The 24290-nt window shown below is 38.7% G+C and overlaps 1 long non-coding RNA gene across 1 annotated transcript; it reads left to right on the forward strand.

Moving 5' to 3' along the window:
• The first annotated feature begins 1765 nt into the window (after nucleotides 1–1765).
• On the forward strand, nucleotides 1766–24290 carry LOC113542173 (uncharacterized). Its single transcript, XR_003404270.3, has 3 exons — nucleotides 1766–1968; nucleotides 18966–19085; nucleotides 23536–24290. It is a non-coding gene; the product is annotated as an uncharacterized LOC113542173 (long non-coding RNA).

Consider the following 24290-nt stretch of genomic DNA (forward strand, 5'->3'; position numbering starts at 1 on the left):
GACGCTGTCAGAGGCGTGTGGGGCATCAGAGACGCTGCCGGAGGCGTGTGGGGCACCAGAGACGCTACCGGAGGCGTGTGGGGCATCAGAGACACTGCTGGAAGTATGTGGGGCATCAGAGACGCTACCGGAGGCATGTGGGGCATCAGAGACGCTGCCAGAGGCATGTGGGGCATCAGAGACGCTGCCAGAGGCGTGTGGGGCACCAGAGACGCTACCGGAGGCGTGTGGGGCATCAGAGACGCTGCTGGAAGTATGTGGGGTATCAGAGACGCTGCCAGAGGCGTGTGGGGCATCAGAGACGCTGCCAGAGGCGTGTGGGACACCAGAGACGCTGCCAGAGGCGTGTGGGGCATCAGAGACGCTGCCAGAGGCGTGTGGGGCATCAGAGACGCTGCCAGAGGCGTGTGGGACACCGGAGACGCTACCGGAGGCATGTGGGGCATCAGAGACGCTGCCAGAGGCGTGTGGGGCATCAGAGACGCTACCGGAGGCATGTGGGGCATCAGAGACGCTGCCAGAGGCGTGTGGGGCATCAGAGACGCTGCCAGAGGCGTGTGGGGCATCAGAGACGCTGCCAGAGGCATGTGGGCCATCAGAGACGCTGCTGGAAGTGTGTGGGGCATCAGAGACGCTGCCAGAGACATGTGGGGCATCAGAGACGCTGCCAGAGGTGTGTGGGGCATCAGAGACGCTGCCAGAGGTGTGTGGGGCATCAGAGACGCTGCCAGAGGTGTGTGAAGCATCAGAGACGCTGCCAGAGGCGTGTGGGGCATCAGAGACGCTGCCAGAGGCGTGTGGGGCATCAGAGACGCTGTCAGAGGTGTGTGAAGCATCAGAGACGCTGCCAGAGGCGTGTGGGGCACCGGAGACACTGCTGGAAGTGTGTGGGGCATCAGAGACACTGCTAGAGGCATGCGGAGCATCAGAGACACCGCCTGAGGCATGCGGGGCACAGAGACACCGCCTGAGGCATGTGGGGCACCGCAGACTGTTATGTCCATTCAATTACTGTCGGCTACAGTGTTTGTATTATTAAAACAATAATATGTAATAATAATCTAGGGTCTTTTAAAATCTCTGCTACGGTATAGCATGTGGTGCTAAGATTATTCTCTGCTGCAGCTACATACTGCCACTCAGGAAACTTTGTGATGCCACTACTGAAGCCACCAAATAACAGTTTTCCTTGCTTCAATCTCCAACACAAACACTTCCACTTCGCATTCATCAAACGTCCTTTTTTTTTTTTTTTTTTTTTTTTTTTTTGCTTTTTTGCTTTTTTTCTGGCGTTGTTGCCATTTTACAACTCCCTGAATAATGAATGGGAAAATCCACATTTTAATATTGACTATGGATATTTGTGGGCGGTAACCAGGCAGGAGAAGTGGCTGATTCACTTGCACACATTTTGAAGAAGATTGTGATTTATAAAGTAGAAACAATGTGCAGGTTCGTATGGAAGGTTTGATAAACTAGATTATTTTGTGCACACCCAAGAAAAAATTAAAGATATATAAGCTAAATAAGTAAATAAATAAAAATGAAGAAGAGTTTACATGCAAATGTGAAATTTAAAACATAGATTTCATGTTTTAACAGGTAGCTAATGTTTGCAAGTATAGTAGTATTATACAAAAAAAAGTGGTGTAGTATTTAACACCTTTCATCCCGGCCTGTAGGCGGCGCTACTTTATTGTTTGGTCACCATTTTCAGCTCTTTGACTTTTATGTTGGTATTCAAGGCCTTTCAAGCACCAGGTATTTAGGAATTAAAAATGATCACTCCAAGCTCTTGGAAAGCTGAGAGATCACTACAAGCCTAGCCATTAGCTAGCTTTGATTCGCAATCCCACATTTTACATTCAGCTATACATGTACAGGACGTCTGTGCTGAGAATGTGAAAGATAAGATTCAAAGAAAAATAGTGGAGATAATTAGGAATGGCTGATCAGCATCACTCAGTGGTGAGTTCCATTGTTTTGTTTTGTTTTGTTTTGTTTGCACTCCTCCTTGTACTTGAACACAATTTGTTGAACCCATTTTGCTTTGGATGCCATACGTGGCATGTATGATATGTGACATGGGTAGCCTAAGAAATAAAACCAAATATTGGTATAATAAAGACAAACAGTGCATCCTTCTGTGATTTATGCCATAAGAATCAGTGTATTGTTACTGCTAAGCTTATAGGTATATAACATATGTGCTGTTTTGATTATAGACAATATAGCATGATAATTTTGTACCTTGATTAACATATGCATGTGTTGCCTATTGTCTGGTGTAAAATGGACTGAAATTTTAAATTGTGTATTTATGTGAACAGTTGTCTGTGTAGTATATGTTCACAATGGCCCTTTTTCATTAAAATTACTTAGACGGTAGTTTCCAGCACCTGGAATGACATACAAACGATTTGAGTGCTTCAGCTTCAGCTGTGTGGACACAAAGTCCCGCCCACTAGTCCATTATGTCCAGGTCGTATGCATAAGGCACGCCCCCGGTTTGCAGTAATATGTGTGGAATTTGCAGGACACACCCTAATTTATGCAGGTGTTGTAACACTGAGCCAATCAGAGAAAAGCATTCAGCAGACCACGGTCATTCAATATCCAGAATGAAAACTGAAATAGAGGTTTGTGTTTGTTGTCATTGGAAAAGCTGTTTAAGACAAAAGAGTAGAAAATTGAACCATTTTTTTTCAACTTCATCTGCAGGTAATTATGTGAACTCCTAAATGTATAGCTAGATGTTTATTAATTTGGTCAGATTTAACTAAAGACAGGTGTAATAAAGCTTTATTTATTAAAAAAAAATAAATCTCCCATCCTGAGTCCTCATCTAGTGCAATGTTTAGTACAAGGTTCTCTATATTATGTCAGTGATCTTTTCTGTTTTTATGCCAAATGTGAAATTGATGAATAACATAACTGTTTAAAATCAGACTTGACCACATGCAGCTATTTGTTTGACCAGTCTGAAAGCGTGTATTTTTCTCTGGGGGTCCTGGATGCATCAACTTTAGTCTAATTTACATAAAATCTGTATTTCTAAGATTTAAATTTTTGAGATTTGTATTGAGCGGTCTGATTTTTTTTCTTTTTAGTCTCAAAACTGTAGCCCTTCATTTCGAGTTCTATGTCTTTAAATGCAATTCTTACCCACAGCAACTGTAAAGGTGATGTGTATATAATTCAACTATATGATATTTATGTTCCAATATATTTGTCAGCTTGATAGTTGGAATGTTTATTACGGCCTAGACCCTGCACTACGGTTATGAAATTGTACAGGATGTATGTTAATGTTACTGTATCAGTTGTTCACTGATGTGGCTTCATTCAGGGGAAACTTTGCAGGTCAGCGGGAGTTCACAGGCAATTGTGCACACATGACATAAAGCAGGTCATTGAGCTTTACACCCTGTTACACGGCCGGCTCAGCACGGTACAGCACAACACCTCAGTTCCCCACACCCTGTCAAACAAATGTTTTTGTACACCTATAGTTTCCTATGTTTTATTACAGTTTAATCACTATTATTGCCCAAACGAAATGGTATAGTATAGTGATTAAATAAGGAAACTTAAACCTCTGTGGAACTTATTAACTGGTTGCTCTCTGATCCTAATGGGACTCTAAATGAGAGCTTTATTAACAGCAGGTGCACTCAGAGGGCAAACCTATTAAGGTTATAGATAAAGCGTGGTTAGCACGTTTGCCTATAGCCAGGGTTGAGGGTTCGATTCCCGCCTCCTCCCTGTGTGCGTGGAGTTGCATGTTCTCCCCCTGCTTTGGAGATTTCCTCCCTCAGTCCATCTCTAAATTGTACGAAGTGAGTGAAAGGGTGTGTGAATGTGTGCGCGATGGGCTGGCACCCTGTCCAGGGTGTCCCCCGCCTTGTGCCCATAGTCCCCTGGGACTCCAGGGTTCCAGGCTGCCCCGTGACCCTGTGTAGGATAAGCGGTACAGAAAATGGATGGATGGATAAAAGACTTAGACAGCGCCAGTATTAACTGTAAAACACAAACATGTGGTGTGCTACAAGTGCTTAATTATATTTATAAATCTTTTTTCTAATTAGATTAGATTCAAATAGAATTGTCCCAATGAGTAATTATTATTATTATTATTATTATTATTATTATTATTATTATTATTTAACATTTCTCAGTTCACTGAACATTTCTATTCTTTTTTTTCTCCAATATTAACATGTTCAAGCATGTGCTTTACTCCTTTTATACTACAGACATTTTCCAACAATTACAACTTCACATTCATTTAAAAATTATACGTTGTACTTTTTGTTTATAGTTATTTATGGCACGTTATAGTTATAGTTACTGTGGCATGAACACACACACACAAAAAAAGGTTAGTTGCTGTTATCACTTATAGCAGCTAAAAAAAAAGGGATCATTCCCCCTCCAGTCTCTTTTCTTTCTACCATGTGACGTTAATAAGCCAAAAACGGAGCATCTTGTCATGCTACTGAAAACTGGAACACTTCCTTTGTCGGAAAACTTAGAGCTTTACCTCTGAGTGTTACAAAGCCCTGACATTGGAGACTCCTTCCAAAAATAAACATCTCCTTACACCTTACACGTTAGATGTTTTTAATCCATTGATGTGGAGCATCAGTGATGCAATTCATTGTGTAAGTTGAGACACTCTATACTAAAGTCACAGTGCAGATAAAAAGAGATTAAGAGAGACAGTGAGTAGAGCTTTGGGGTGAAAAGCTGTTTGTTACCATAGAATTGATATTGAGTGAACATGTCAAGAGACTTTCCTCTCACATCCGCTATCAGAACTAAATCAGTGAGGCAGCCCATCTGCCAAGCATTGTGTTAATTGCAAGAGATTCCCGATATCACGGACACCAGGGCCAGCAATTGTTACTGGAGACATTAAAAACTTGATGACCTCTCAGCATCACGGCCATCAGCAGCTCTGTCTAGACTTGGTTTAATTCATCGCTCGATCAACTCATGTTCATCTCATCTAATTATCTTCCATCATAAGAGTAGAGAAAGAAGCAGCAGTGCCTTTCAGTTACTTTGTTTTAATGAACAATCAAGAGCCTGTCCATGTGTTGGAGAGGGATTTTAATTGTCATGTTGATTCAAATATAGATTTTTTTCAATTCTTGCAGATGGTCTTCCTGTATATTTCAGCACTCACTGAGAAAAATCTGCCAGTATAGAGAGATGGACAAGCAAAATGTTTCGTGATGCAGCAAAAGACAGAAAATGGAAAAAAAAATGCTGTAAAGGGAAAGTACAGAGTAAGAGACAGAACGATCTAAAGAGACAAAAAGAAAGAGGAAGTTAGCTACGAATATGATCAGCAGGACTTTAGGACCAAGGAGGAGATTCAAGTGGTATATTTACTCTACATGGCACAGCACTGTGACTATTCTCTCTCTAGATAGGCCACTTTTATCACAAAGGATGCACATTAATTCATTTGTAAATCATTCACAGGAGCATTTTCACATGGAATGTAGTTTTCATGAAAAACCATTTAGTTTTTGCAACAAAATGAGTATCATTTTACATACAAAAGTAAAGAAATAATTAAAATACATAAATAAATAAAACCCAAAACACATAATATAAAAAAATGCAAGGTTATAAACAAAAATGCTATATTTGGAACACATTCCTTATATCTATTATAATATTCCATTCTTTTTCAAAAAAAAAAAAAAAAAAAAAAAAAGGTTATAATGTTTAGCACCTTACTTTTTATATACAGCATGTTAGAGGTATGTTTTTTTCCCCCCACCATTTTGATGTCATTTTGTAGTTCAGTTTTGTGAGCGTTTATGAAGTTTTGTGGGCATCACTAAATCAGCTGTGCCATGAAAGCATTTAGTAATTTATGACTGATCAGCATTTATGGATATTCTTGGATCTACCTACTGTACATAGTTTCAATGATTTTCAAGTCAAGGGACTGTGAGGGCCATTCCAAAAGCTCCAGCTTGTGTTTCCTAAAGTAGTTCATGATGAACTACATTTTGAGGTACGTTTTCAGCTTCAGTTTCTTGACTGACTGTGTCATATTTGCATCCAGAATTTGCTGATATTTACTATTATATTTATTCAGAATTTGCTGGAATCCATTGAAAAGTTCTTTTCATCAAATGCTTTTTTTCACCAAACATACCTTTGGTGATTGTGGCCAAAGAGGTTTTTTTTTTCTTCATCAGTCCATGGCACTTATTCCAAAATACCTCTGTCTTATCTCGATATAGTTTTGCTTATTTCAGATGTTGACATTTGTGATGAGGACTTCCATCTGATGACTCTTCCATGCAGATCATGTTTGTGCAAGCAGTGCTGCACAGTAGAACAGTGCACTGCCACTCCTGTGCCAGTTAAACCTTCTGCAGGTCCTTAGAGTCATATGGGGAGTTTTCTTTGCCTTTCTGCCCAGCATACAGGTAGTTCTAGCTATTGTTCTTCCCTTGACCTCCACAGTTCCCCTTAACTGTCATTTCTTAATGACACTTCAGACAGTGGTAAATTGTAAACTTTGATATATTTGATTATTTTTAATAGTGTTTTTATAGACTTTTGAATTGTTATTCCTAATGACTCTTACTGACCTACCTAACGAGCATTAATGAGTCGCTTAAGGCCTAAAAGTTAATTAAGTTCTGAGACTTTGGAACTGGAAGGGTTTCCAAACTTTTGCATTTTTGTATTTTGCACAATTAGTATTTTCCCTCCTAGTTTTTAAGTTCATTAAATATAAATTAACTTGCAGAAAAGATTTTTTGAAAGTTTGTTGCAGCAGTTGTGTTTACTAGTTTTACTAATATAGATTTTTTTATACATAATAATATAATATATATATATATATGATACTTGCATGCTTTTGACAGTTTGGTGGGTTGGATTTACAGGTTTAAAACTTGTTGTGGTCTAAAACTTGTAAAAGTTGTTGATTTGCTGAATTTCTTTTTCTGGAAAAATAAAACTTGACACGATTGCATAGAAACATAAGTAGATTGAGTGAGTGAGCTCCTTATTAAGCCCTAGATTAAAACCAGAAGGTTTGTTAACCCGGTGTTAAAATCGCAGACATCCTTGTAACCCCAATTCACTTGCCTTTAATTTTCTGACCATTAGAGCCATCATTAAAACCCTAACAGTAGGGGAGGCCAATGAGGATTTGGAACAATGATGAGATCAGTGGTGGCCAATTTAGCCGAGGTCAACGCTCATTGCAGCCCATTTTGTTTTTGATTGGGCTGAAATTGTAATCCATTCCGTAATGTCAACCTCAATATTCATCAGTTTCACAGTGGAGAGCAAATCTTAAAAGGTTTTCATGACCACTCTGCTGACTATCCGATTATTTACTGTTCTGCATTTGCTACTTGAGTAAATGTTAATTTTCCTTCCTGAAATAGCACAGTGACTGAGGGAGATATGGTGAGAGGCCTTGGCTTTGACTTATTATGTGAATTATACCCTGTAGCGTTTTTGTTGTTTTACTGAGATCTGACAAAATGTGTAACCATAATTCCTCTCAATAAGTGTTTCATTTCCCCCTTTTGGTATTCACTGTATAGCATGTAAATATTAGCTTCATGATATTGTTTAAACAAGCAGATCTCCATCCCATTCAACTTCAGCTGAATTCAGTGTGCTAACACAGAGAAATATCCAGCAGTGAAGGCAATGTTCTAATTTAAACACCTAATCTCAGGTAATATCAGTTAATATTAAACTAATTATCCCTCAGTGATGTTGAATGCTCAATTCCGATTTGTCAGAATGTGTTGATTCATTTTCTGTAACCACAGCTCACAGTACTTCCTACTTCAAGCTTTATATTAATGCACTCGTTCTAACATGTTCTCATTTCTATAGTAACGACTTACGCAGGGACTTGCACGGTGTATGCTCAACCACAACAACAACAACAACAACAACAACAACAAAAGGATTAAAAATGTGTAAGTGTTGATGTGGTGACATTTTTCTGTAAGAAGAATTTTATTTAGCATTGTTGGAAGGAGTCTCCAGTGTCAGTGCTCTGTTACAGTCAGAGGTAAAGCTATAACTTTTAGGTTTCAGACAAAGGAATGACTGTTTATAGCTGCTATAATGTAAGCAATAACAGGAACTAACTTATTTCGTGGAAGTTCCATGACATTAAATGTAACTATAAATGGGTAAAATCTAATGTGTTGTACTTTATTAAAAGAATAATAAACTGGCAAACTGACTTGGTGTGAGAGGAACAAAACCAGATATTCTGTTGCAAGTAAATAATAAACTTTGGGGTTGTAACAGTTTGTCTGTTTTGCGATGGGCCACCCTACACCACCCTGTCATTGATTATTTTCCTATAACAGCACACCCCAAGCCCTTTACTCCTTATATAGTCCATGACACCAGTTAGCTTGAGAATGGTAGGTCTTACATAGACTAACATTGTCAAAAATATGTAAAGACAAATAGGAAATCACCCAAATCAGAAAAAATAAAACAACTAAGTCTACATGTTAGCTACTTGTGACTATTACAAGTATGATACACCTGTTTGAGTATATACCAATTTCATAGTTATCAATAACTGTATGCTTAGATATTACATATAATACAAGCCTATTAGTACTAGTCATATGTTTTTTCCCCTTCCTATGAGCTGAAAATGATACTTCAAATCAATTAACTTTATTAATTAGTTTGAAAGAGAGATTTGTTACTTTTCATCTTGTATCACAGCATTGTTGAATTCTGAAATCCGATTGGTCAGAAGGTGTTGATTAGTTTTCAATAGCACCAGCTCTGGCAGTTGTTCCAGCAGTAATTCAAAAGACAGATTTATATTAATCTGCTCTTTTGGGAGCAGATTATCACAATACCTTGTTGTTGACTATTTTCCTATGATAGCATACCCTGACATGTTTTATTCCTTACTTAAAATAAAAATAAAACAAAAAATACAGAGTGACACATTACATGGTTCCTAACTCCATTAAGGAAAGTAGAATTGGCTCCTGTACCTTGCCGGATGCTTAACTGTTATGTCTGACATCCATCTCGTCTGTGCAGCCGGCTGTGTCTTCTTCCTATTCCAATGCCATTTTCAATCGGCTCTCTATATTGACTCTTTACCTGTTTGCAATTAGAGCAACAGCCTTTCACTCGTTCCCCGTCACCCTAAAGCACCTTTTCCAGGCGTTAACCACAGCTGACAGGTAGACGAACTGCTAGTGTTCCTTCTGATACAACTAAACAAAAAAAATTAGATGGAGTGAGATAGGAAGAGTGTTTCTTTGCTAAAGTTGAATGAAGTCTTTTCTTTCCAGTGTTTGCATGCAACATGCTTTAACAACAGTCTTAGTTCTGTTTCCTAAGATACTCATTCCAAAATAGTATGTAGTAATAGCATGTTGCCAAGTAAGGAATAAAACAAGCCATATGCTATTAGAATTAAAAAATATATATATATAGTTACTGCCATGATCTTATTTTTAATAACAGCATGCTTTATACCTCCTATACCCCAACAATTACAATTATTCATTTATTAATGAATGAAATGTCATACTTACTAACCATTACATTTAACTTTGTGGAACATCTGCAAGACAAGTCACTTCCTGTCATGACAGCTACAAACAGTCGTTCCTTCACCAGCCTCTTTTTTCTCTCCTTTCAATTTAATAAGACAACATGTCATGTTGCAAAGAAATCCAAAAGTGAAAAATCATCTGTCGAAACTTCCTGACTTTTACAAACCAGTTACACTTCAATGCCATATAAATGCCTACAGAAAGCATCAACATATCACATATTACAACTATTATGCATTTGTTATTAGGCTTCAAGTCCCTGTGAAGGAGTTGTTACTATAGAAACAGTAATGCATTAGTACAAGGACATTAAGGCTGGCACCAATGCCCAAGCTTTGCTGTTCTAGAAAATTAATCAACACTTTCTGACCAATCAGAGTCCATTATTCAACAATGTTGAAATATAGGTATTTGTTAAATACATGCAGTGTGTCAAAGAGTCCATTACCAGCTACTGCTACTACTAATGAACTACAAATGAGCTACTGATATTAATTAAAGTCACCTTTCAAAAGAGAAAGATCTTGTTTCTGCATAACATCTTGTCGCCGTTGTAATTTTAGAAGTCCAGGTTTGTCAACTCGTATAGAAAGCTATGAGTGGTTAAGGTTAGAGGCGGAGCAAGTGCTCATAGCTCTTCCTTAAAACTTAATTTGTCTAAAAGCCAGCTAAATCCTGCTTGCTTGTCAAAATTCCTATGAATTTTGCATGAGATCAGATTGCTCCACAGGACAAGACATGGTCAAATGAGTTTCAGAGGACCTCCCACCAAGGAGAACATCACTTCCAAATTCAGCTCACATCCTCTCTGAGAACTACTGCTTTTGCCATCTAGGTTAGTTCCACTGATTATCAGACTTGACAAAGACATATTACCTACAGACCTCAATCCATTTTTTTCCCCTTATAACAGTAACCTCTGGAGAGAGCCATCTCTATAAATAAAATGTTTCTTCTGATTTAAGGGTTACTGTCACATGTAGGAGCTTGTTTCAGGTCACTGCTTTTCCTCACAGCTGGTGTGATCCTTCACAGCTGGCTTTATAGGTCCCCTAGGTGAGAGTCAGGACAGTGAGGGATTCTAGTATTGGCAAGGGGATGGGGGCATGGTGAAGGCGTGTGTGGACGGAAGAGGAGGAAAAGATGCCGTGCTAATTGTATTGTATCTCCGTGCAGTTGCACAGCCATAGCTATAAACCCTAACAGCAATGTTACAATTAAATTTTTACAGGGCACACATGCACAGTTTTAAACAGCAAGCCAACTGAACTGCGAAAACCATTTTCCAATCCTGTTCTCTCTTTCCAGATGGATAAAATTCGCTCTATAAATGACCTTCCAAGTACTGGAAGTACCGACTTAGTTTTGAAATGACAGAAATGTAGGCCATATATTAATCTCTCTCTTATTCAAAAGAATTGGTAGTACTCTGAAATCCAGCTATTATGTGTGAAGAAAGAATGTGGATATTCTTTCATAGTCAAAGAAAGGTATAGAAAATGACAAGTTTTCAATTCTTAAAGCTATCTTTAATATTATTTAAGTGTGAGTGCTGGTAATGCAATACTAACCAAGTGAAGAAGGTTTCCCAATGAATCTTTAGGTTTCAACTAATTCAAGTGACCTACTTTTTGCTTTAATCCAGGTATTTACCATATAGTCCAGACAAGGTGTCAGAATAGATGTTCCAAATAAGCATCATAGCAAACCTATGACATCGCAACTTCAGAAAACTCATAAACTATATACGTGAATAGCAAATCAAAATTTACATGGATTTCCATTTTCCCCAAATAGTAGAAAAAAAATTCTCACTTGTACAAATTAGCAGGAAATTATGTAGAACATGAATTATAAAGAATGGTTAAAGCCATGGTCTCAGAAAATGTGTATTATTTGGCTGAGAAACCCTGTTATGGGCTGCAATGCTTGTTTGTGTTTATGTGGGTCTCCTGTCAGTCATTTTATTATTTTTTTTAAATAGACAATCCTCAATTCCTGTTCTTTCCACCCCCATTTCAGTCTGTTCGGAGAAAAAAAAAATTGGCTGAAACTGGTAAGGTCCCAGCACAGCCAGATAATTTACAGTGAGCAAAACATGATGTTTAAAAAAATAAATAGCACATCTCACACCATCATACTTCAGAGGTACCATGTTCAGGTTTGACACATTATAGCACAATTATTGTTGCCAGTATTGTAGCTAGCTAGCTGATTTTAACTTGTTCTAATCCAATAGAATTTTGGCTCCTATAGACAGCCAACAACATTAATTACTATGAGTAATACATTTGATTATTTTTTTCTTTACAACTTCCTTCCTTTACTATTTTGCACTGCTAAGAGGTGTCTTGGGTGTTCTTTCCATTTCTATCTCACTTCCTGCTTTCATTCAGCCAGTCAGCTTATACAATAAATAACCCCTGCATTGGCGGATGAGGAGCGACGAGTGACCAATCACGGCTCTTCGAAGCCTGTGAATTTAATGGCTGTGTTAACACATCTTGAATGAATCCACCCTTCCATCCATTCAGCCATTAATTAACCTCTTCATCCATCCATCCATCCATCCAACCAACCATCCAATAAATCAATCCACTGAGAAATTCTCTAACACAGACATTAAGAATGTGTTTATATATGTCTCATATATGTATATATGTATGTGTATTCATATATGTAGCCTCACTACCACAATTTATTTGACAGATCGTTTATTTTACTTGTGACAGGCATGAATTTGAAGTTTTTTTGTCTCATCTGTTGGAGATTAGTGAAGCGTCATTAAAAAGGGGAGCTGTCTCGAGATCATCCTGGGAGATCTCCGTATGATTTCAACTACTGCTTTATTAGTAGAATGATAACGGAGGAACAAAGGAACTGTGTCTTGGCAGTGGATGTTTTATAGGTCAGCACATCCATGCTTTCAATAGCAGCAACATCTTCCATGGCATCATCTTTTTAAAATTAAATTTTACTATTATTATTTTTCTTTTTATTTTAGGAACACCATGCTTTCCGAATTTTCTGGAGGAAGTCATTGTTGTCAGTGTCCATGACATGATACATGAATAGGTTTAGTTTTGTGTCGAGCACAGAAGTGATGCTGGGGTTTTGTGCACTGCGTGCTCTCACCCGCCATTTTATTAAACACCTTATTGGTCCACTAACTTTTTCTAGCTTCTTCCATGCACAAAACTGGTTCATTTTCATGTCTCACACTTTCCGCTGTTGTGGATTTGCCCATCCCCAAAATTGCCCGTCCCCAAAACACCTCGTAATTTCTCTTCGCCACTGTCACCTCTTGCTTGCTCATTAGAAATCTAAATCTAGCAGATTTCTGTAAAGCTGCTTTGTGACAATGTCTATTGTTGAAAGCGCTTTATAAATAAAACTGAATGCCACTGGATAGAGATTTCTGGCTGGAGGACTCTGTCTGTGTGTATACTAATAAATGGTTTTGTTACTTAACTTTTTCTTGCATCTAATTTATTTTGTGTGTGTGTGCATGCATTAGTTTCCAGATGTTGACTGTTTGCCTGCACAGCTGGAGGGACTCGGCAAGGTACCAATAGATAAGTGAAAGATTACTTGGCCCATTACACAATAGAACAGACGCACACATATAGACACAAACAGCAGACACTGAATTTCTGACTTGTACACAGTGATGGAGACATTCAGAAGAAAGGTCAGATAGCAGACAGTGCTGTGTCAGATAGAGAGCAAAAAAGAAAGGGACAGATGGAGATCTTGTTAAAAAAAAAAAAAAGACGACAGAAAGAAAAAAGTGTGTCTCAGTGCTAGGTGTGAGAAGGAATTGAACAAATTCGGTGTGAGAGCACAGGCATATCAGACTAGTGCAGCGATGGTAGGATGAGTGACAGCAGGCTTTTCACTCTTTCACTCTCCTCGGAATCAAGCCTGCCCTGGAATCCTCATAGAGAGCTCACTGTCATCTTTAATTCATATCACCGCGAAATGTCTCTCAAACACACACGCGCACAATCCTCATTGTCTACTGATCTGATCTGCCCTCTGTCTGTTCTTTCAGAATTACTCACACACTCCGGGCTTTTTGACACATCGTGTGTGACAGGCGTTAGCCAGTTCTCGAGTGTCAGACCTTAAGTGCATTAGCGAGTGGAACTTCTATGGGGTGGCTTTGAAGGTGTTGATTAATTTTCTATAACTGCAGATCGGACCGTAGTGACGACTGGATGGCAAATCACATTAATGTTTATATTAATGCACTTGTTCTAATATGCTATTTTACTTACTTAATCCATTACACACTGCATTAATTTTTAAAGAAAACATTGCTATTTATGCCAACAAGCCACTCTTACCCCACCTAAATATGTATAGTTATAGTAGATATGGTTTATGGTTACAATAATTAGAATCAGAACCATAAGGTCAGACAACTGCTGTGAAATAATTCCTGATCAACTTCCTGTTTCTCTAAAATCTTAATTCCTTCTTTGCCCATTCCTTTTTGTACATAATATTCACAACAGGTTCACACACACACACTGACGTCAGATCCCTTGACTTGATTCCTAAAGCTCATCCAGGTACTATTGCTGTTTTTAAGCAAGGTCTTTCTACAGCAGCGTCATGCTCGTAAAAAAAAAAAAAAAAAAAAAAAAAAAACACTGTTGCAGCGTCTTTGCATGATCAGAAACACCTTGAGTATAGAAAGCAGTCCAGTTCACAAAGTGTCACACTTCTGCATTAGCATCACAAAGATGGCTTTGTGGCAGGCAACTATAACAGTTTAATAGCTTGAGCACATTGTTAGTTGATGAGAAGCATTAAGTAAATCAGAGAAAACCCAGAATTTCACCCCTAAGGTCTTTTTTTCTTCATCTGTCTCTCTGTCTGAAACTCTGGAGGAGAGTATGTGTGTTGCTTTGATTGCTGTGTGGTTACAGGCTGTCCTCGGGCGAGCTGAGCATTTCAGCAGGAGTATGAAGTAAATAATATTGTCTAATAATAATAATAATAATAATAATAATTACTGAGGAGAAAGATGACAGCAAGAAAAGGAGGTAGATAAAGAGAGACAAAAATCATATGATGAGCTAATGACAGCTCCTGATTATTCCTGGATAGAAATGTCTGTGGAAGTTAAGCAGACCCTCAAAAAAAAAGAGAAAGAAAAAATGATAACACATTATATTATTACAATACTTGCATGATTAGAATGATAGCAGAAAGAAACATCTGAGGAAACTAGAGGAGGAATGGAGAGCAAGATCTATCTAGAGCCTTTTTTAATGGCTAGACGTTTATAATTTATCCCCTTATCATTGACCTCTAACTTCCTTGGCATTCTTCTGCTTCTGCCCTTCTCCTTCTTTAATCTTCCCCCAAATGAGAGCTGACATGTATGAAATATGCATGCTCTTCATCAAACGCACTGTTCCTTACAGAGCACGCTCAGAAAAGGGTGTTGGCCACATCATCCTCTTCACAGCGGAAGAATGGGTGACTGTCACCACGTTTGGTTCCAGGCTAAGAAGTCAGAAAAAAGGTACTTCAGTGGTGTGGAATGCATAAAAGGGCTTAGCAAGATACTTCAAAGGTCAGATGGTCCTCCAAACTAGGACTGTGATGTTTGGGAATGACTGCGTGCTGCGATTGTGGCAATCTGAAATTATACCAAGAGCTATTTCTACATTGATTTAATAAATTACTAAAGGCTAAAATCAATTCTTGCTTTGCGACACTGAATATATAGTCCTGTCTAGAAATATGTGGTTGAAGTAGGATACTATGATGCACTGTAGTATGATGCACAAAATTGTGATCTTGCTTCTTAAGGTAATATACCATCATTTTTTCATAGTTCCACCCCTAATTTGATAACTTGTAGCTTGGAAGGAGGAAGAACCATGCATTAAGCCCTCTAGACAGTAACATTAGAAGGGGTTCAATCTTAAAAGGAAATGAGTTAAGTATTATTGATCCTTATGCAATATTTTAACAAAGACATTAAGTATGGTCCAAAAGTGTCTGAGGTCTGAGGCAATGGAGACATATATGAACACACTCTTGCTGTCTGTGTTAGAGAATTTCTCAGTGGATGGATGGTTAGGTTCATGGGTTGTGTTTATTTAATGATTGATTTATTGGATGGTTGGGTGGCTGGATGGATGGATGAATGGAAGGATAATTGATGGAGAGAGAGATGGATGGATGGATGAAGAGGTTCATTAATGGCTGAATGGATGGAAGGGTGGATTCATTTTATGATTGTTTTATTGGATGGATGGCTGGATGGATGGAGTGAGTAATTAATGGATGGATGAAGGACTTAAGGGATTAATTGATGGATGAATGGATGGGTGGGTGTATTCATTTAATAACTGGTTTATTGGATGGATAGCTGGCTTTGGATGGATGGATAGATGAAGAGATTGGATGGATGGATGGATGGATGGGGGGAGGAAGCAATTAAATGATGAATGGATGGAGGTATTGATGGATGGATGTGTCTATTACATAACCAACTCAACTGAGTCCATCATGGTACTGAGGTTTTGACATGGATCTTGCACTGATCATATAGTTTATATGACTATGCTCCATAGATATTTATATTATTATGTAACCTATCAGACAGTGTAGAAAAAAACATAATCACCACCAAAACAATCCAATTTGAGGTATGTAAAGTCTGTAGATTACCTAACTAGTTCGTTCCAAGTGTCCAAACATTAGCTACTATTTAAAGAATGCCTGCTTGCTAATGGTATATACTTGTGATCTTGAATCAGTAAACGTTACTTGAAATATATTTTGAGGCACATTTGCACTCACACCAGAACTGGGCTGTTCTATTGGCCATCTTTTGCTTCTTTAGTAAACTGTGGTTCAGAATATAGCAGTTTATGATCACCTCAAATTGTAGTGTTTTGTTATACAGTTCCTATTATATCGTTATAATTAAAAAAGGGGGGGATGGGCAGCACTATGGGCTTGTCGAGAGACCATGAACCTTCATGCTGCCCATTGATACTGGAGGACATTTTTTCAGGTTTGGTGTAACACCTTTGCTCCATACAGTTGCTCTACTGGGTCTGGCACCAGAGGAACTTTTCCTACAGTAGACTCAATTAGATAATAATACATTGTTGGAATTCTCAAGGTTTTTTTCCCCCCACAATGGATTCTGTAGAGGTGGAAGAACTATAGAACCTAGGGGACGGCAAAGTTGCACTGCTGTGTTACAGACTCAGACCAGATGGTGATCAATAAAGCTGCCCACTGCTCCAGGATTGTAATTCTTGTGAAATGACCAGAGTTACTATTCCAAAATATAGGTCCTTGGAAACAATAGATTTTGGCCTGGCTTCACAGTGGATACTTATAGTATATGGCCCGAACCCCCATCGTCCAGACAAAGGCTATGAGTGAAGATTGGGTTTCTGGAGGGTTTTAGTAGAATCATTAGGGAAACATGGGTTATGGGTTAAGTACAAAGAACACTGCAAAAAAATATGGTCATATTTTTTTTCCTGGCTGAGATATAAGCATCAGAAGAACAACAGGGAGATTCACAATCACTTCTCCTATGCTGAGTGGATTTATGACCCGTAAAGCGGTCAGCTGCTGGTTGATGTTACCCGTGGAGTTGTTGCTGCATTGCTAAAGGTTCTGAAGTAGTAGCACGAGCAGAATTTATTCCAAGATAATCCATGTTCAAAATCTCCTTTACAGCCCTGAATGCTGCAGGCAGAGCTTTCTGTGACTGGGAAGTCTCAGATCAAGACGTCTAGATTGAACAAGTGATCTGGATCAGACTAACCCACTCCCAGATAATACGCACATGCTATTCAACATTGGCACAATATGCGTAAAATATGTTCCAATGACACAATTGCGACATAATACAGTTTATTTTCTAATTCCCGAAGACGTCCGCATAACACAGAATATGTTCTAAATAAATATTATCCCTTAGACGAGTAAGAATATTGCTAACTGTAGTCAGAGTTGTGCTACCAGCTAAGCAACTCTTAGGAGATATTTCAATCGCAGATAATATTCAAGGATGGGTAAAAGTAGTAAATGAATTCTTCTCAGTTAGCAAACAAGCAACACGCATCACCGAATTGTAATTTGCGTAAGCTGTGCTGACGTGTGCGCTACCTGGTATAAAACTAGGCACTAATATAAACAGTGTGATGGGTGTTGATGCAATTTCTAATATAGTGACTTACAGAAACTCAAGGATAAGCACAAGGCAAGGAGTGACTGTGCATTATAAGAAATAAACTGCTAGAATGCAAGGAAGGGCACAAATGCAAACACGCATGCTAGGCTTTATAAGTGCAGAGTCTCTGGCTGTTGTATTTTTAAACAAGCCATGACTGGAGGTGCTGATAGGATGAATGTGTCAATCACGGAAGGTGAAGGTGGGGTGTTGCGTGTGCAATGCTAGCGACTGCCGTGATATTAAACAGAGGAAAGAAAATTTAGGTTTGGTGTGTTCTTTAATAATTAGCCCCAGGTGACCTGTGATCTGCAGTAATTGAGTGATCGATTGGGCAACTGGTGTTCGTGTAATAGGGGCAAAGAGTGGGAGTAAACAATTCCAGCACAAAGCAAATAAGGTCTCACCCCATGCACATTCGTCCACCCACAGGTCAATCCGATCGAGGCGCTGCCAGTGCCACAAACCATAAACATCATTTACAAAGGGCTGCAAAGGGAACTGTGATATGCAATTACACAACCATTGCTTCTCTCTCTGCCTGGGCAAAAGAGCTCCTTCTGTGTCATCTCCTTAGAAACGCTTTTCCTTTCCATGATTCAGCAGGTCCTGGTTCTTGTTTCAACATTAACTGGAGGTCCATGATTCGTTTACAAAGATTTTATATTCATCGTGCTAATCCCTTGCTCAAGCCCTTTATTGTGCCTGATATTGACTACTTGTGTGCTATAGGACAGAGGATGGGTGTGAGGGGAAGCCCATGCTAGCATGCTTCAGTTCCCTCGTATCGATCTGGCACTGTTCTGTCCTTTCAATATCTCCTTGCATGTAATATAGCTGTCTGCTTCCATGACATGCTTGTTAACAGGACAGGACGAATAACACAATTCCTTTGTGTGCCAATTAAACCGAGAGTAAGGAAACTCTCCTGTAGCCTTTTCTGTAGAATCTTGACTATGCGACTAATCAAGTTAAAAATAGGAGCTTGCGAGGAAAGATGGAAGAGTGTCCTGCTTTCACAGCTCTTATGCAGATGCCTCATTTGTGTAATTGTGGCATACTTGCATGAACCTGCATTACAATCTATCGGTCTAATTGATGTACTGTTACATTTTCTGTCTTTCCTGAAGCACCATGCCCCAGGAGTGAAGAGGGATGGAAAATAAAGACCAAGAAAGAAGACTGAGACAGTGTTTGAGAGAAGAATTCCTTAATCAGTCTACAGGGAGTGAGAAAGATGACAAGTGGAGGTGCGTTCAATTTTTACACCACAAGGGCCTCTCGTTTTCGACCGAGATGGTGGCCAATTCTTTTCTTTCTATCTAAAAGAAAAAAGGGAACAGAGCTTAGGAATAATGAAACTAGTTCACGTAGTTTGCACAGTACAGCTCAAACACAGAACGCCTTTGTCCTTACTTGTTTTTGAAGCGTTTAATGAACTTTAAAATATCCTTAAAACAATTTTGATTGTTTCTTCGCTATGTCCTGCATTTATATTTCTTCAATGCTCTATGTAAAACCCTACAACAGAAGGTTTTCATATCAGAAAAGGTTTCAAGTAGGGGGCTTTTGGGAAGCTAGAACCCTTATATTGTTATAATATTAAATAAGTACATATTTTTAGTCTTTTTAGGGGTGTTCATTTCATGATTTAGGCTCAGAGATACCTCTAATGTGACGGAGATTTTAACGGCAGATGTCTAAGACAATTTAATGACTTCGAAGACAGATAATTGTTCAGCGGCATCTATCCAGTGCTTTCTCTACGATACGTTAAAGCAGGCCCAGCAGCCTTTTGGAAAATCGTCCTATTATTTGAATTGGTAAATTGCGTTGTTGCGTTTGCTCGACATTTCAATTTGCCACGGCATCTAACCTGGAGTCACAAAGGCTCCTGAGACCTGGAAGGTAAGGGAATCGTGATTTAGTAAAGTTCTTTATAAAATCTGCCTGCCTTCTCATTACCAGCATGTGACAGCTTTGAGGAATCACATGTTTATAGAGATGCAGTAGGGTTTTAGTAAGCCCAAGCAAACACACACACACACACACACTGAATTATTAGTTTGCTCTTTATCCGGAATGTTGCTATACTGTGCCAGCTGAGAAGAATGTAAGAACTGACAAATGCAAGGAAATAAAATGGAACCTCTGCAGTCCCATGAGACCGATACAATGAAATCTGATACAATGAAATCAATTGAGAAATCTTTCAGAACGCTAAAGTGATCTGGTTAAATGCAGTCTCTTATAATAATCCCCCCCTTCCAGAAGTGCCTTTGAATATGAAGGCTGTCACAGTTTCCTATGCAAATACATCTCCATTTAGTAATTATCTTGTACAGTAATTGGCTAATATAAAAGGCACAAATGGTTTTGGGAGTCATTGAAAGCCCAATAGTAACTGAACTCGTGTTTCATATTAAATAACTGAATTGATGCTTGTAAATGCTTTTTTTTCTGCATACAAGTTAAAATCACACATTATTATAGTTAAAAAAAAACCTACTAATTTAATTTTAGGCTTTAAAATAAACAGTATAGACTATTTGTGTGAGTTTTTTAGTCCAGTCTAGAGCAGTGGTGATGGGGTACCTTGTAGACACAGCCATGTTATACACACTCACCTGACATTTTATTATTACCAGTTCTACTGTACATCCTGGTGTAAATGAACTGTTTGAGCTTGTTAAGAGCTTGCATCTGCTGGTTGTCTTGCTTTCAAACAGCTGGCTTTTAAAGTGGCACTCGTATCAGGGACGGAGTAAATACATCATTGGCCATCTATACTAAATCAAAACATATTTGGAAAACTATGCCAGTGTGAACGACTGTACGCGTAGAGCTCTGTGATGGACTGGTATCCCCAACGCGGCATATATTCCTGTCTCACGCCCGTTATTCCTGCAATAGTCTCTCGATCTACTACGACCCTGACCAGGATAAAGTGGTCCCAAGATGAATTGTGTCTCTATTATTGTGACCTAATTGAAGACCATATTTTAAGTAGCTGATGCAGAAAGCCAGGGTATTCTCAAAGGTTTAGAACTTTATTTTTAGCATGTCTGTAAAATGCATATTAGCACCACTTGATGAAACAGGAGATGAGAGCCATTTTTCTTTTTAACAGAAGAAATGATGATGCGACATTGCGGTAAACACCTGCAGCCCTTGTGATCGGGGCGCATGGGGCTTGCTGCGTTGTCCTGCAGATAATGGGAATAAGCAAAGATGTGAATGATCTCTGTGTGCCGGGCTGACAGGGCCATTTACGGATAGCCTGCCTGCTATTGCACCCTAAGAGCCATCTCCATTTTCAGACAGCCATTAGAGCACACAGCTATGTGACACATTTTGAGAGATGCAATTTCACATATGCACTCGCTTACACCCAAATACTGACGGGCTCCTTGTCCTCTGAGTGGCTGTCATCAGCTCATATTAGAGTGTTTATCTGGATGACACAGGCCCAGCACCTCCTGGAATACATTAATATTTGTGTGTGGTGCATCAATCCCGAGTAGAATTCATAGACAAGTGAAAAAGACAAAGGTTGTATGGATATTGGTGGGGAGACTGAATTAAATAGTGCTTGTGGCAAATATGTTGGTAGCAAAACAATAAACTCCAGAAATTATTCATATCTTTTCTAAAAAAAAAAAAACAAACACAATTATTCAAATGGTCCACTCAACCAATTATTTACCTTCATACTCTTAATATGGTAACTTTTGAGAGACATTAGTATTATCTCAGGAAAGCTTATAGTATGTAATGAAATTGTTGCCACTTTTAAAGAATATCTTAAAAAAAAAAAAAACAAAAAAAAAAAAACACTATTTGTCAGTCTATAGAAATTGTGTTTTTGTTGGATATAACTATGTCTATAGTCATGTTTCCCCTTGGTATTATTATGACCTGCATTTGTTTTTTTTGTCCCCATGAATAAAAAAATATCATATAGGGAACACTCGGTTTTAAAATATATTAACCTTGTAAATGACTTATCTCTAAGATTTTAGGAGAAAGTGCTTTGCTTAAAACAATCCTAAAAATCGGAGAATCTGGCGTAGTCGCTCCTTTTGCTCAGCGTTCCTGGGATAGACTCTGGATCCATCAGGATAAAACGGTGAGGGGAGAGGAAGTGTAAGTGGCTCAGTGCTCAGTGCTCGCTGAATTGAAGTGCTCTTACATGCAACTGTTTCATTGCACACTCGCTTCACTGCTCCATGCTCAGGTAGACCTTTGTGTGCGTGCAATTCCTGGCATCCTTCCTTCATGTTAATGACCACGCACACTGATACTGCTATTAAACACACTGTTTAAACACCACAAGATGTTTTAACAGTTTCCTATGTATTGTATTTGGATAAAGATGCTGTAGTAGCTCATTTAGATATTTTCTCAGTGCACAGTATTCAGTCTGCTTTGTTTTGATTGCTATCACGAAATAATCGTGAAATAAGTCCAGATCGCTGTCATTTCGTCTCCTGTGTTTGTTAGCGCTACGACGTACGCTAGGCTTACGTCACAAAGTATTACGTGGCATCAATTTAAATCCCATTTGTGTGCTCGTGAATTTTCACCTGTCCATCCATCTGAATGATTTATGCCTTACACTTACTTTCCTTTGCTAACACTGTGAACATTTCAGAATATGGCAGCAATGAATACACCAACATTTTATTAATATTTTAATGTGCAGAAACTCATTATTATTAATAAAGAAGAACTCACTGTCACTTCACCATGTCAGTCACAGTCTCTGTGTACATGCTAGCACTTTGTCTTTCAAATCTGCACTTGCCAAAAAAGGCGTTTCAATTATAGAAGACCTCCACATGTGCTCATGCAATTTGAAAGGAGGGACAATAACAGGCAACACACTCAAACAGAGCGAACTGGTGCCTATATTTAATATTAATCACCCAGAGAGCTGTTTTTTAATATAATTCAGGCATATTAAACATATAATTAAAGAGCTCTCAGGCAATCTCATCCCCAATTAATGTTAAGTAAATGATAAGGCTTAGTCACTGGATTGGAGCACAGAGAGACAGCGTACTGTAGCTTTTTTTCCCCTCTACTTTGCACCATTACTCATGCTTGATTATGGTAATATTAGAATTTAAAAAAATCATTCTTTTTTTTTTTTTTTATCTATTCATGACTATTCAGTATGAACACTGAATATGAGGCAGCTTTTATCAAGCAAAGCATGCACCATTGTCAATGTGCTAACACTGGTTAGCTAGCCTTTGCCTTGCTATTCTGGTTGCAGGTCAGCAATGGTAGAATTAACATTTAAAAAAAAACTTCCTTTTGGGTCATAGTGAGGGTCATAATCTCCTGGAAAATCAGTGTTAATTTTGATCAAGATGGATTATGGATTTTAATGTTTAATTCTGATAAATCGTTCAGTGTTGAATGGACAGCTAGTGTGTGAATCTTACATCCAAGATTACTATGTCTGATCGACTGAGCGGTCCATTTCATTTAACATTAAATAATAATGTTAAAATTCATGCTATTGACCATAACTCTGCTAAATGGTACAGCTCATTTAGACCAAGTTGAATAAAGTCTCAATGAAATTGCTGGGTTAATGCATCATCGCCAGGTATTTGCGTCTTCCCGAGGTATGATTCTCTTAATCACAATGTATTACTGAGACGTCTCGTCTGTTGGTCTGTTTTGTAGGGGACGTTCTCTCAACCAGCAGGGAAAATGAAGCTTTCAACATCGACTGCTTTGCTTACAGTTGGAATAAACTCACAACTGGGTGAGGACAAGGACCATAGACCTTCCACTGGGGTTTCCTGTACTCAGCCTCACCAGGTAACAGTCAGCCATGAAAGAGAAAGATCAGATGAGTGGTTTGTCTTTTAAAGACATGGATTAAGTATCCGAGTACATTCCGTCTTGGAAGGGAGCCTATCTGTGGATGCATAGTCCCTACATTATTCTCATTGCTTTGTCAGCTCGCAAATGCTTCTAAGTAAAATGCCATCTATTAGTGCCCCTGAGAGTCATCAGTGTGCACTCAGCATATCATCACTGAGTACTTAATTATGAACATCAGCCTCTTACTTCACGTTTGAAAATACTAATTGCAGTGTAAGTGCACCTGCAATGAATATGTCCCTTCAGCAGACAGTGTATTCCTTAATGACTGGCTATCGAACCAGAATTTCGGGCTTTGTCGCATGGAGACAAGTATATAACACTGTTTGTTTTGGAAGTGCATAATTAAACTGTTAGACTGTAGTGTTTTGTGGAATAGATGGGCTGTGGCAAACATTGATTGCTGGAAGAAACTGGGCCTTTTAGAAGCCATGCTGCCTTGGATTTCATTTTTATACCTTGATCCATCCCTAGTTCCTTGACCAGAGATCAGTTTTCTATTTGTTGATCATTATTAATAAATCAGACCACTTCTCTGACTAAAAGACTCT

The sequence above is a fragment of the Pangasianodon hypophthalmus genome, chromosome 3 (assembly GCF_027358585.1).
Source record: "Pangasianodon hypophthalmus isolate fPanHyp1 chromosome 3, fPanHyp1.pri, whole genome shotgun sequence".
Lineage (NCBI taxonomy): Eukaryota > Metazoa > Chordata > Actinopteri > Siluriformes > Pangasiidae > Pangasianodon > Pangasianodon hypophthalmus.